The 14,807-nt window shown below is 39.3% G+C and overlaps 1 pseudogene; it reads left to right on the forward strand.

Moving 5' to 3' along the window:
- Positions 1-1,277: 1,277 nt before the first annotated feature.
- LOC127640685 (V(D)J recombination-activating protein 1-like) lies at positions 1,278-9,045 on the forward strand (annotated as a pseudogene).
- Positions 9,046-14,807: the final 5,762 nt, after the last annotated feature.

Consider the following 14,807-nt stretch of genomic DNA (forward strand, 5'->3'; position numbering starts at 1 on the left):
TCGCACTATGCGAACTATACTTGTTAATGATATGATGACGGATGAATCTTCAGTACAGATGGCGTGGAGTCTTCTGCTCTTACACACGCCACTCACCCCGTAACTGTTCCGTAGCTCAGATCAAAACATGTAGCACACGCAATAACTAAGAGCTAAACTGTTATTTACTGAATTATCATACCGAAATCTCCGTCAGAATCGGACCTCTTCGGACGCCGCCATCCTCTCCGTTCCCCCGTGCACCCGCCTCCAAGTCATTGATTGGCCGAGTCTATATCCAAGTTCCTGTGTGCGATTGGTTGAGAATATTCTGGGGAATTTCTTCATGTTATCGTAGGGGCTACATGTCAAGAAATATGTGCACACTCTGTGTGTACACCTACATCTACACATACATAAGTACATAATCTCAGTACAACAAACTCTTCAGGATCTGACTGGACTCAAAATATGCTTTAAAATAAACCTAATTATCTACATTTCTTAAAACATGTCCAACTTTACAGATGTGAAGGCGCGTATAGGCTACATAACCTTTCAGGTTAGTCTGCTCAGGGTCTTCCATTGATGGATAAAGATTAAATCCTTCCATTTGAGATATTTGGCTATCAAACTGAAACCCATAATCGTTAACTGATAGGTGGGGAAGAACAATATCACCTCACTTTAATTCTGTGATGTCATTTGTTTGCAAGTTTCTGTCATTTTTACTGCTGCTTTAGTACATAACATTGCTTACGAGTGTTTACGCTTAACAGGAAGTTCTGCCCACATCGTCTGCAAAGCATCATGGGACTCAGGAATATTGTGGATACATTTAAACATATATACATATAGTGACATAAAAATAAAATAATCAGATATAACAGACAAAAAAAGAGAAATACACAATAGAGCAATAATATTGTTTGAATATTTTATATACAGATATACATTTATGTGCAGGTGATGTAATGTATTGAAGAAGAGGTAGGATATGTTAAAGAATATAAAATAAATATGCATATAAGTAAGAATGGATGGATTGAATGTGTCCATGTGAATGGATCCATGTGTCTCCAACTGATTTCTGTTTACAATAGAGAATGAGCACATGTGTGTTTGTGTGTCTTAAGAACACATGGTATATTTTGTGTACGCTGTGTGTGTGAAAGTGGTTAGCATTCAAACATGTGGTCTCTCAGGTGCTACTATGTGGCAGTTAAGGACCCCACAGTGTATATAAATAGGACTCTCTTCCTATGGAGAGACAATCGTTTATAGGAGAACTTAAGGAACGCACTTAGACACAGAGTCTAGAAGATAGACAGCCAAGAACACACCAGGCTTCCCCTGTGCCCCCATGCAGAAAAGGCCCCAGGGGAGAATTTGACAGCTGAGCCTCAAAAACAAGGTAGGAGAACCCAGCTGACTGACAGACTGAGTGCTCTCAGCTGTTTGTGTGTATGTGTGTCTCAATAGTTCACTTCATAGTTGATAGCTGGAAAGACCCAGGGTGCGAACACAAGCTGAGAGGGGGAGAAAGAGAAAAAGACAGAGAGACAGAGAGAAAATGCCAGCATGCACTTGCCATCGGAGTGTTATAGTAAGCGCTTGTTGATTTACTGATCAGCAAAGGGGTTGAAGCATTGTTCTATACAGGTTTGACAGCCACTAGCATGGTTTAGACCGCAGTATAACATGGTTTATACCGCAGTATAACATGGTTTAGACCGCAGTATAACATGGTTTAGACCGCAGTATAACATGGTTTAGACTGCAGTATAGAGGATAGATTTGGACTATAGTTGCATGAATTGCTAGTATTATAATTTTTTTCATCTGAATTAAAGGGATACACCAAAATTCAAAAACTGTAATTATTTACTCACCCTATATGACTTTCTTTTTATCCATGGGACACTAAAGGAGATGTTAGGTATAATGACAACCTCATTCACCATTAATTGGATCGTTTGCCCATTCAATGAAAATGAATGGTGACTGAGACTGAACATCCTAAGTCATCCAGGGTAATAACAACATGAGGGTCAGTAAATTATTACATAATTTTCATTTTTAAGGCCACATCCGCACTATTGCATTTTTGTTCTAAAACGCATTTGTTTACACCTATCATCCACACTAGAATGGTGTTTTCCTCCACCAAAAACTAGAGCATTTAAACAACTGTCTTCATTTCGGCATACTTTGGAAAATTATGATATTAAGTTAATAAAAACAGAGTATTCAAACTATTTAGCTGAAACAATACTTTTTTGTTCGAAAACGCATGAATTTTGCTATGTTAAGGCCCTGAATTACACTATGACAATGTTTTGCTCCACCAAAAATGGAGCTTTTCGATAATGCTCTCCATTACCGCATTCTTGGGGAAACAATGATGCTTAGTGACTAAAAACAGAGTATTCAAACAATAACAGATAAGTGTTGATGTAGCCATTTCTACACTAATCCATTTCTGTTTGAAAACACATTTATTTTGCTATGTTTACGATTCACGTACACACTAAAACTGTTTTCTTCCGACGAAAAAGGAGCATTTAAAAAAGCTGCCCATTATCACATTCTTCTGAAAACAACAAAGTAACACACTGTTTACACCGGACATGAGCGGAGCATTGCGTCAAAAGCAAAAGAACTCTATTCTAATAAATAATGCTCTCTGCACTGTAGGTGTACTGTGCTGCGTGCCCGTTGCGCCGACAATAAATGGGTGTCGCGTTCCATTTTGCGCTGCATGCACTGCCACTAGTACACAAAAACAGTTTAGAACGTTCATCCAGTGTAGACAGCCTCTTAGAAAGCTGAAAACAGAGTTTTAAAATAAAAAAGGGATTAGTCTGGACGTTTTCATTTAAATACGCACCAACTAAGTTTACGCCTCTCATCAACATTAGAACAACGTTTTCCTTCACCAAAAATGTTGTGTTTCGAAAGCGCACTCCATTTCCACCTACTTCGAAAATTATGATGTTAGAAAGATGAAAACTGAATTTACAGTTACACTTTATTTTACAGTGTCCTTGTTACACATTTGACATGTATTTACTATAGTAATAACAGTAAATAATGCATAATTACAAGCAACTAAACCAAGCCTAAACCCAACCCTAAACCTATAGTAAGTACATGTTGTTAATTTTTATTACACAGTACTTATTTATGTAATTACACTGTAACAAGGACACTGTAAAATATCAAAGTTTTCAAAGGAAAATGGATTAGTGTGGACATTTTCGCTGTTTATGCCTCTCATGCACACTAGAATAGCATTTTCCTTCACTTGAAAACACCCTTATTACAACATACTAGAAAACAATTATCGAAAATAGTATGGATGTGGCTCATGGCTCGTTATCTGTGAATCATAAGGGGCCATTAACATGTTCTTGCAGTATAAAAGGAGCAAGATGCATTATAATGAATAGAACGTGCCTCGAGATGCATTTTTTAAAAGTGGAGTATCTTTTAAACCTGACACGAAGTCTGAAAAATATGGTGCTCCTACACAAGACAATGAAAAAACTGAGATGCTGCACAATGGTCAATGAAGTCCATCTAGCGTATGTTTATATAGGAGAAGAACTGTTCAATAGTGTAGACACACACAAAAAAACACATTCTATATGAACGGCCCCCATGACCTGTTCCACAGTACTCCAAGTGCCTCTCTTCCTTTCTCTCTGTTAAATGCCAACAGGCTACATTATGGCCTGAAACTCATTTTTCAGCACAGCAAAGTACTATAATAACTGATTGACAGCCTTAGAGGTGTCCATTTAGCAAACGCTCTGTACCTGAGAGGAGAGAGGAGAAAAAATTAAATGAAAGATGAGGGATAGAAAAAAGGACATGGTGAATCCCTGAGCGGGTGTGTTAGGGAGGAGAGAAATGAAGTTTTCAGTAGCAGATTGATTCCTGAATGCTTGTCTCATGCATTTTACAGAAGTGCTCGATGCCACTTATGGTATAATGCTGCACTCTGGGTCAGAGCAAAACTCTCCCACTTGGGCTGGGATTTGAGGGTGCTTTTAACAAACTATGCCTGTAGACTTAAGTAAATCTGTCTGATTGTGTCGAATCTTTGGAAATAAAGTATGGCACTTCATTGTGGATTTTAGAGTCTGAAACTCCTTTTCTATTACACCCAAGAATATTCCTTGGCATTCAAGCTAATCTCATAGTCTCATAATCTCATGATTCATAAAGAATTAATCTCATTCCTTCTCACGTTTTTGTCTTGTTCCTGAAAGCAGCTGCACCTAAGCTGATGCCATGGAGGAAGGGAGGTGGAGTTCTGAAGATGCTCCCAGAACCTCCATGCCTGACGAACTCTCTCATCCTATGTTCTCCGAATGGAAGTTTAAGCTTTATCAGGTCAGGTCCATAGAGAAGGCCCCCCTGCCTAATGACTCAACATTGGAGAAGGAGAACCAGGCTGAGGTGGAGATTGAGATGGTGGGCTCCCAAGGCAGTGTCATGAAACTCTGTTTTGGGGGTAAGAGTAAGGAAAATGTGGAGGGAGCTCAAGGGAGAGTGGATCTCAAGCTGCAGGAGATTGATACACGTATGAATCTAATAAAGTGAGTCTCAGATGCTTTTCAAAACAGAACCGATTTGAAAAAACATAATTAATGCATGCTTTTTCAGTTCACCTTAAGAAACATGATCACTGACAGTACCATGACTAAGCTTATTGATTCAACAGTGCTGAGTTTGTATTGAAAATACAAGGTAAAAAATGTTGAAAGATATGCTTGAGATCAAATTGAATTAACTGATAATCTGAGTGTTGATTAGAGTTGTGAATGTCTGTAAGAATGTCCTTGATTTCTGTGTTGGGGATATTGGGGGAATTAGTGATGCTACTTAACTACATTTTCAGGAGCATGACATTAGTTTAGCTGTTTTCAAAAAAGTGTTGCATTTCCAGAAAAAAACTTTAATGGAAAGTACAAATTCATTTGAAAACCCTCATGGTTTTTGTGTGGATTGATTAAATTATAAAAATATATAATTGGATAGTTAAATATTTTAAAGGCTGTTGCCCTTTTAAGAAGCTTCAATGTAGTTAGCTACTTTTTATGAGTAGCTTCTAATGTAGCTACAGTAACTACTTTTTCAAAAAAGCAACTTGACTGTATTTGAACTACTTTATATTACAGCTTGAAACTTCCCCAACGCTGCTTGTTTGTCTTTTGCATTGCTTAGCTTCTCTTTTCATCCTTTCCAGAAGCCTCTGTTGTCTGTGTGGCCTGGCTATACGGAAGGCTATAGGTCCAGCACATGAAGTCCTGGGCGACCTGGAAGAGTACAGCAGGTGTGTTTTGCGCAGGATGGGCTGCAAGTTGGTGACCTGGCCAGAGGTTATCATGAAAGTCTTCAAGTTGGATGTGACGACCGATATGGAAACGGTCCATCCGTCCTTGTTCTGTCACCAGTGCTAGACAGCTGCCATGAGGGGAGGAGGGTTCTGTTCATTCACAAGGACCAGAATACCAGACTGGAAGCCCCACACCTCCAACTGCAACCTCTGCATCCCCAAGAAAAGCTCTTTTGAACGGATGAGAAGGAAGCGGACCAAGCCACTTAAAGGTGCAAACAGCCTCAAAAAGAGAATCAAGGGGGACTCCTCAGCATCCTCAGGGGCCAACAGAGTGTGGAGACAGTCCACAGACAATCAAGGAGGATCAGGTGACTGGCGAAAAGCATCAGTTCAGAGAGGACAATGGGTGAAGACCATCACACACTGCCAGAGAGACCATCTGAGCTCAAAGCTCATCCCCCAAGTGCTAAGTGACATTACCTGCCAAGTGTGTGATCACCTTCTTTCTGACCCTGTCCAGTCCCCATGCCGACACCTGTTCTGTTGGGTATGTATCTTAAGGTACAGTCATGCTTTGGGTCCACAATGTCCAACATGTAACCAACAGCTGAATCCATCCCACCTGACCAGGCCAGCCAAGATCTTTCTCACCACTCTTAGCTCACTTCCTCTTCTCTGCCCCAGCAAAGGCTGCAATGAATGGGTCAGATTAGACTCCTTTAGAGAACACTGCCTCAACCACTATCAGGAAAAAGAGTCCCAAGAAGATCAAACACCTTCAGAACAGAACCTAGGATGGCTGCCTGCCCATCAACAAAGGTGTGCGTCCTCGACAGCATCTGTTGTCGCTAACCCGATGTGCACAGAAGCACAGGCTTCGGGACTTGAAGAACCAGGTGAAAGTCTTTGCTGATAAGGAAGAAGGAGGGGATGTGAAGTCGATCTGTTTAACGCTCTTCCTTCTGGCACTGAGAGCAGGGAATGAACACAAACAAGCAGATGAACTGGAAGCCATGATGCAAGGTACTGCCAAGAAGCATATCACCCACAATATGTGACTGTGAAAGCAGTCAAAGTCAGATTAATAAAACTAGAGTGAACAGATAATGCATTATTGAGTCGCTTAAAGGGATAGTTTACCAAAAATGAAAATTCTGTCCTCATTTACTCACACTTATTTTGTCACATGTATGAATTTCTTTCTTCCTTGGAACGCACAAGGATATTTTGTCAGAATGTCTAAGTTCTCCTTTTGTGTTTAGTGATGACAGATTTTTTTATTTTATTTTTTAATTCTTAAGGGGGACCATCCCTTTAGTAATCTAATCTAATGTATGATATCCCCTTTTTCTACTGTGTTTATTCATAATCTGGTTCTTAAATGCCTTACTGTAGATAAATGTATTAACTTTCCATAAAGCAACAGCTTTAACAAGTATTTTAGATAATTATGAATATAATGAATTAATTCCTTGTTGTATGGCTGAAAGTTTATTTAAATAGAATAGTTTCTACACCACTGAAAGTGTGTGAAGGCTCGAATACACAATAACAATTCTTGTAAAGAGCCTATTAGGATGAAAACAACAACAGTAGCCCTTGTATCTGTAAATGACACCGCCAGTGTCTTCAGCCCCTAGGGTAACTGGGTCCAGCTGGTGTCTGTTTTCATCTGCAGCCAATAGATCAGTATCTCCAGCCCAGCTGAGTCACCTCTCATTTAACTTAAATATTAATAATCTCACTGATCTGGAACAATTAGAATACAGTATATTCCATGCTGCAATTACAATGAGAATTTTAGAATTTCAAGAAGGTTTTGCTGGTGCTCTGAAACTGGTTAACACACACATACATATGCATACACAGTTATGCATATGGTAGACATGATCACACCTGTCATCATCATACATATTACTATATAGCATTAGTATATATTTTACTTCTGATTCTGTCTCACACAAATTTGTTTTCCTTTTGTATTCTATTCCAGGCAGAGGATTTGGGCTACATCCTGCAGTGTGTTTGGCTATAAGGGTCAACACCTTCCTCAGTTGCAGTCGTACCACAAGATGTATCGCACCGTCAAGGACACTAGTGGCCGCCAGATATTCCAGCCCCTGCACACACTACGCAGTGCTGAGAAAGAGCTTCTTCCTGGTTTCCACCAATTTGAGTGGCAGCCGACACTCAAAAACGTTTCCAGCTCCTGAGATGTGGGTATCATTGATGGCCTCTCTGGTTGGACGGCCTCTGTTGATGATGTCCCTGCTGAGACTATTGCAAGAAGGTTCCGCTATGATGTTGCCCTCGTCTCAGCATTAAAAGACCTTGAGGAGGACATCATGGAGGGGTTGAGAGATAGGGGGCTGGATGACAGTACTTGCACCTCAGGCTTCACTGTGGTTGTGAAAGAATCATGTGACGGAATGGGAGATATCAGCGAGAAGCATGGAACCGGTCCAGCAGTGCCTGAAAAGGCGGTGAGGTTCTCCTTCACTATCATGTCCATCTCCATCCGAGCTGAAGGTGAGGATGATACTGTCACCATATTCCAGGAGCTGAAGCCAAACTCAGAGCTCTCCTGTAGGCCTTGGTGCCTCATGTTTGTGGACGAGTCAGACCACGAGACCCTCACGGGTATCTTGGGACCTGTGGTGGCACAGTGGAAAGCCATGAAGGAAAGTCGGCTTATCTTGTCTGTCCGTGGTCTTCTGCATTCTTTTAGATTCTTCTTCCGGGGAACAGGCTATGATGAGAAGATGGTACGGGAAATGGAAGGACTAGAAGCTTCAGGTTCCACTTACATATGTACCCTCTGTGACTCAACTCGAGCTGAAGCTTCTCAGAACAAGGTGCTACATTCCATCACACGTAGCCACACTGTAAACCTTGAACAATATGAGATCTGGAGGAAAAATCCATTCTCGGAGTCTGCCGAGGAGCTCCGTGACCGGGTCAAGGGTGTTTCTGCCAAGCCCTTCATGGAGACCCAGCCCACTCTGGATGCATTGTGACATCGGCAATGCGACTGAATTTTACAAGATTTTTCAGGATGAGATTGGTGAAGTCTACCAGAGGAGCAACCAAGTCGAGAGGAGTGCCGTCGCTGGCGATCAGCTCTGGACAAACAGCTGAGAAAGAAAGTCAAAAACTATCGTAAACTATTCCCACCGACTGATGACATGTGAGGCTGTGGAGGCAGTCTGTGAGCTTGTTCCTTCCAAAGAACGTCGCAAGGCACTTCAGAAACTGATGGAACTCTACATCCAGATGAAGCCTGTGTGGCGTTCCACCTGTCCAGCCCGAGACTGCCCTGATCAACTGTGTCGATATAGTTACAACTCTCAACAATTTGCCGACCTCCTTTCCACCACGTTTAAGTACCGCTATGATGGCAAAATCACCAACTACCTCCACAAGACATGGCCCATGTGCCTGAGATCGTCGAGAGAGATGGATCAATCGGAGCATGGGCCAGTGAAGGTAATGAGTCGGGGAACAAGCTCTTCAGACGCTTTCATAAGATGAATGCAAGGCAGTCTAAAACATTTGAACTTGAAGATGTACTAAAACACCACTGGCTTTACACCTCCAAGTATCTTCAGAAGTTTATGGAGGCTCACAGAAATTCTGCAAAAGCTCTGCAAGCCACAATCAACCCTGAAGAAACACCAGATGAAGTTGACATATCTCTTGATGTGCAAGATTTTTGATTGGCTTTTTTAACGGACCATTTTCCTTGCTAATGAAAATATTGTTAAGTAATTGATTGTATTTCTTGAGATGAGATGCAATAGTAGGTGTAATAGCTTTATTATTCACTTCCATAAATTAGTTTAGCTAGGGCATAGAAGTGAGCTAAATTGTTTTATGGAAGATATAAAATTGTAGAGGAAGGGCTATTATTTCTGATTTTTACAGGCAAGTGTTTTTTGTTTTATCTCTTGCTGCTTGTGAAATATGAGGGAGTTTATTGTTTTGGAGTTTTGTGATACCTTCACGAATTCATACAGAAGGGTTATTTATTAGAATTATAAGTACAGGGGAACTGTAAGTCACTGGAATTGTGTTAAAGGAGCCCCGCACTTATGATGGCTGTATTAATATATCACACATGGCAAAAACAAAATGGAATTAGGAAACTCAAATTGTCTCCATTGCGGGAGACCCAGAGAAAGTTATTTTAGTTCCATTTATCACAGTATTCTGATTAGGCTCCACTGGGCTACAAATGACCCATAAACACTGTGTAAAACATTTGCAAATTCAAGTAGATTCAGCACCATCACCTACCTCAGTTTTCAGTCTTTGATCCCAAAGTTCCCAAAGGACATTTGTACCACGCCATTCACACACTTTCAAACCCATTCTTGAAATGACCTTTTCTTTATGGTTATATGTGTTAAATTTTTTATTCACATTAAACATTTATCTCAGTTTATTAATTATGCTTGTTGTTTATTGGTACTAGATTCTATTCATGTTTTTATATTTTGCTCTTTCAAACTGAGAAGGATTTTAATGAGCCACTGTTTACTTTATAAATTCCTTTGATTGATTTCTTGCTTAAAATGATTTGATTTCTTTGATATTATACGTTATACATCTAATCTAAATGTTTGTAGTTTAACTCTAAACTTTGGGTACTCCTAGTTGCTATTTATTAATCTGAATGTACCTCTCATGATTATATTCTGTGCACATAATATATCTAGTTTGAGTAAAACTGTATGTCTGTTTGTATTCTGAAGACATGATCATGTTTTATGGCAATATGCCATTTTTGTTCTGTTTTAAGTTTGGAATTAAACTCTTTGCTTAGTCGTTTTTAATTGTAAAAGAATAATTATGTTTTGTAGACTTGCACAAAGGCAGTGGAAATGTTCTTGACTCAATATTAATTCTTTCTTTTACTGTGTGAGAACATTACAGTGATTGTTGTAATTCATGAACATGCAGATTTATCCTTTACAGTACATTTGGCTTCTCAATTATTGCAAAATGACAGTTTACTCTTGATTTGTCACATTGTAAATAAAAAATGAAATAAATAATTAAACCATAAAGCCAAATTGAGAATGTCAAACCTTTTGTGTTGCATTGTATGTGGAAGCATACAACACAGTGGATAAGACAGTGGCAATGTTCCATTTGTCAAGAAAGATGTAGAGGCTAAAACAAACAAACAAAAATACATTTTAATTATCAAAATTAATACATGAAGGTAAATATAATATAAATATTTATGACATAAAATATAAACTTTATTTAGTTCTCGTCCAACGTAGAGCTCCTCGGAGTCTTCCAATGATGCAGAATCCTCAAGATCAGTGGACTCCAGGCTGCAACCCTGAATAGTCTCGTCTCCATCTTGGTCATGCTGAAAGCTCACCTAGTAGAAGTGGTAGGCACCTGGTGGGGCTGGATTTCCTTATGATGGGACTGCAATCAAAGCACTTCCTTTGGCCAGGGTTCCACCAAACCAAGTACGACTTTGGCATATCTCGGTGGTCCACTGCGGTGATTCACGTGGCTCTATGTGTACCCACTCATCATCCAAACCGATACAGGTGCATTCCATTTGCTTTTTGATCTAGGATTGTTAGCCAGCGATAATATTAGTAATACAGGTCCTTCTCAAAAAATTAGCATATTGTGATAAAGTTCATTATTTTCCATAATGTAATTATAAAAATTAAACTTTCATATATTTTAGATTCATTGCACACCAACTGAAAGATTTCAGGTCTTTTATTGTTTTAATACTGATGATTTTGGCATACAGCTCATGAAAACCCAAAATTCCTATCTCAAAAAATTAGCATATTTCATCCGACCAATAAAATAAGTGTTTTTAATACAAAAAAAGTCAACCTTCAAATAATTATGTTCAGTTATGCACTCAATACTTGGTCGGGAATCCTTTTGCAGAAATGACTGCTTCAATGCGGCGTGGCATGGAGGCAATCAGCCTGTGGCACTGCTGAGGTGTTATGGAGGCCCAGGATGATTCGATAGCGGCCTTAAGCTCATCCAGAGTGTTGGGTCTTGCGTCTCTCAACTTTCTCTTCACAATATCCCACAGATTCTCTATGGGGTTCAGGTCAGGAGAGTTGGCAGGCCAAGTGAGCACAGTAATACCATGGTCAGTAAACCTTTTACCAGTGGTTTTGGCACTGTGAGCAGGTGCCAGGTTGTGCTGAAAAATGAAATCTTCATCTCCATAAAGCTTTTCAGCAGATGGAAGCATGAAGTGCTCCAAAATCTCCTGATAGCTAACTGCATTGACCCTGCCCTTGATAAAACACAGTGGACCAACACCAGCAGCTGACATGGCACCCCAGACCATCACTGACTGTGGGTACTTGACACTGGACTTCAGGCATTTTGGCATTTCCTTCTCCCCAGTCTTCCTCCAGACTCTGGCACCTTGATTTCGAATGACATGCAAAATATGCTTTCATCCGAAAAAAGTACTTTGGACCACTGAGCAACAGTCCAGTGCTGCTTCTCTGTAGCCCATTTCCTGCACACGCCTGTGCACGGTGGCTCTGGATGTTTCTACTCCAGACTCAGTCCACTGCTTCCGCAGGTCCCCAAGGTCTGGAATCGGTCCTTCTCCACAATCTTCCTCAGGGTCCAGTCACCTCTTCTCGTTGTGCAGCGTTTTTTGCCACACTTTTTCCTTCCCACAGACTTCCCACTGAGGTGCCTTGATACAGCACTCTGGGAACAGCCTATTTGTTCAGAAATTTCTTTCTGTGTCTTACCCTCTTGCTTGAGGGTGTCAATGATGGCCTTCTGGACAGCAGTCAGGTCGGCAGTCTTACCCATGATTGCGGTTTTGAGTAATGAAACAGGCTGGGAGTTTTTAAAAGCCTCAGGAATCTTTTGCAGGTGTTTAGAGTTAATTAGTTGATTCATATGATTAGGTTAATAGCTCGTTTAGAGACCCTTTTCATGATATGCTAATTTTTTTAGATAGGAATTTTGGGTTTTCATGAGCTGTATGCCAAAATCATCAGTATTAAAACAATAAAAGACCTGAAATATTTCAGTTGGTGTGCAATGAATCTAAAATATATGAAAGTTTAATTTTTATCATTACATTATGGAAAATAATGAACTTTATCACAATATGCTCATTTTTTGAGAAGGACCTGTATATATATATATAAAATAAAATCTAAAATATTACATAATTGATTTCAGGTAAATTAGTCAGACAGAATAGGTTTAGAAAATAATTAAAACAATGTGGAACCATATATGGATTTCACTTTTTCTCTGAAAACAGTAGTTTGTAGTTTTCCTCCTCCATTTTCCCCTTAGCATTCACGGTTAATGTTTCATTAAAAGACTACATTTCCCTGCACTCACTGTAATACTGTAAAACTCGTAATAAACAAGCAAAATAAGTAGGACTGGCTATCAACACAGAATTACATTGCTGTTGACAGCAAATTGAAGATAAGCTTAAAAGCTTTTAACAGTTAATCTTTATACATTTTTATATTTAATTAGGCTACATATATGGATGTATGTTTTCATCCTATTCTACATTAAACAAAACATTACAATGGCATTGTTCCAAAACATTTTATGTACAGTTATTCTAATAACTCCCTAATGACTATATACAGTATTTGTCCATTCCTTACCTCCTTGACAGTGCACTTCAAAATCTGAGAGCTGTTTGTTGCTGGTAACTTTTATTTCAGATGTATAAAAACAAATGGTTTAGTGACGGTGGATGATCTCAGTGTTTGTGAAGGTTAACTGTCTGTAACTTGCTTTCAAGAGGTGGCTGAGCACAGCACACAAAGTTTGAATGAAAACAAGAACAAAGACAGCACATCATTAGGTTGTGTTTTAATGTGGACTTAAAATGTGTGGTTTGAAGCTCATGATGATTCATTAAGCTGACTGACTCAAAAGACAGATATAGTATAAATTGGATACATTTATTTGCATGTAACTTGACAGCTGGAGTATGTGTATCTATGTCGATCTCCAAGATGTTTATCTTGCAGGTGATACACTGATTTAAGTTCTGCATGAGCCCAAATTTGTATTTGTGTGTCCCCACAAAAAATGCTAAAGGATTCCTATTGGAACCAATAATATATCCTATCATTTGGAACTAATCCTAAAGAATTCAAATTGGAATATTCTTATAGAACATATAAGTACTGTATACTTGTGTATGTAAAGATATTTTAGAACATATTATAATTACCAATAGGATAAAATTCCCATATAGAACATCAAATTCCATAGCTTTGCTTTAAATGACCACCAGTTGCCACACATTAATCTTTTTATTTATTTATTAATATATTACATATGTAGTATTCTAATCAAATAACAATGATAGCAATATCAGTTTACCTTGCAGAATCGTATTTTGTTCTTAAAGGATTCTTATTTGATACCACTAGGATCCATAGAATTGGTTAAATAATTATAGAATTTTTCAGGCAAGACTCTCCACTATATTCCCAAAATCATACTTTTTAAAATGCATCTGTGATGGCGTGCCATGTCACTGTGCAATACACTGTTTCAATCTTCTCCCCATGTACTATGTGAGTTGTGTATGGCACCATGTTCAGTGAGGAACAGAATGATTCACTCATTACGGCAAATACAGAATACAGAGTGTGTCACACATCAAAATTTGGCAGGAGGTAGTTCAGATTTGTAAAGATACTCCTTATTTCCCACAGGCTTATATTTGCATTAGCTGTTTCTGCTCGGCAGCTCTTTAAAGTAAAGAAATTACGAGGCTCTTATTGAAAGAAATGGAGAAAGCGAGAGAGAGAGAGTGTGAGAGAGGGGGAACAGCTGTGTCTGCCCTATTAACATAATGTTTTTGTGTTTTGGAGGGCTGTGTGAGCGTGTGTGTGTGTATGCCCTCATGCAGTTGCATATTTGTTTTGGAGGCCAATAGACTGTGTTTGTGTGTGTGCATTAGACGAAAGAGCATGCAAAACAAAGAGCCGTAACCACAAGTGCCTGGAAGAACCGTAAAAACACAAACAGCCGAGCACCTGTGTCTCTGAGCCGGTGCTGAAGAGCAGGGCCGTGTTGACGAGGCTCATCGGCTTCCCTGAGGTGCAAAAGAAAATAAAGAATTCCTCCAGTGTCTCCAAGCGCACAGGAGAGCTATATTCTTGCAATCACGTGCTCTAACACGGCAGTGTTCACAATAATGAACGAAGATGTAAAGGACTTTAATTGTCGACAGCTTAATTGATTACGACAGAAGCATAGATTGTAACGACGAGTCATTTTTCTGAAGCAGTTTGTTGGGACAGATTTACAGATATTTAATTAGGCTACATCAACACCAATAAAGGTTTTAGTTGAAAATATACACCTCTCATTCACATTGGAATGGTATTTTTCCCCACTGAAAATGGAGACTTCCAAAAACACTCTCTCAGTATCGCATGCTTTGAAAAATAACATT

The sequence above is a fragment of the Xyrauchen texanus genome, chromosome 49 (genome assembly GCF_025860055.1).
Source record: "Xyrauchen texanus isolate HMW12.3.18 chromosome 49, RBS_HiC_50CHRs, whole genome shotgun sequence".
NCBI classification, from domain to species: domain Eukaryota; kingdom Metazoa; phylum Chordata; class Actinopteri; order Cypriniformes; family Catostomidae; genus Xyrauchen; species Xyrauchen texanus.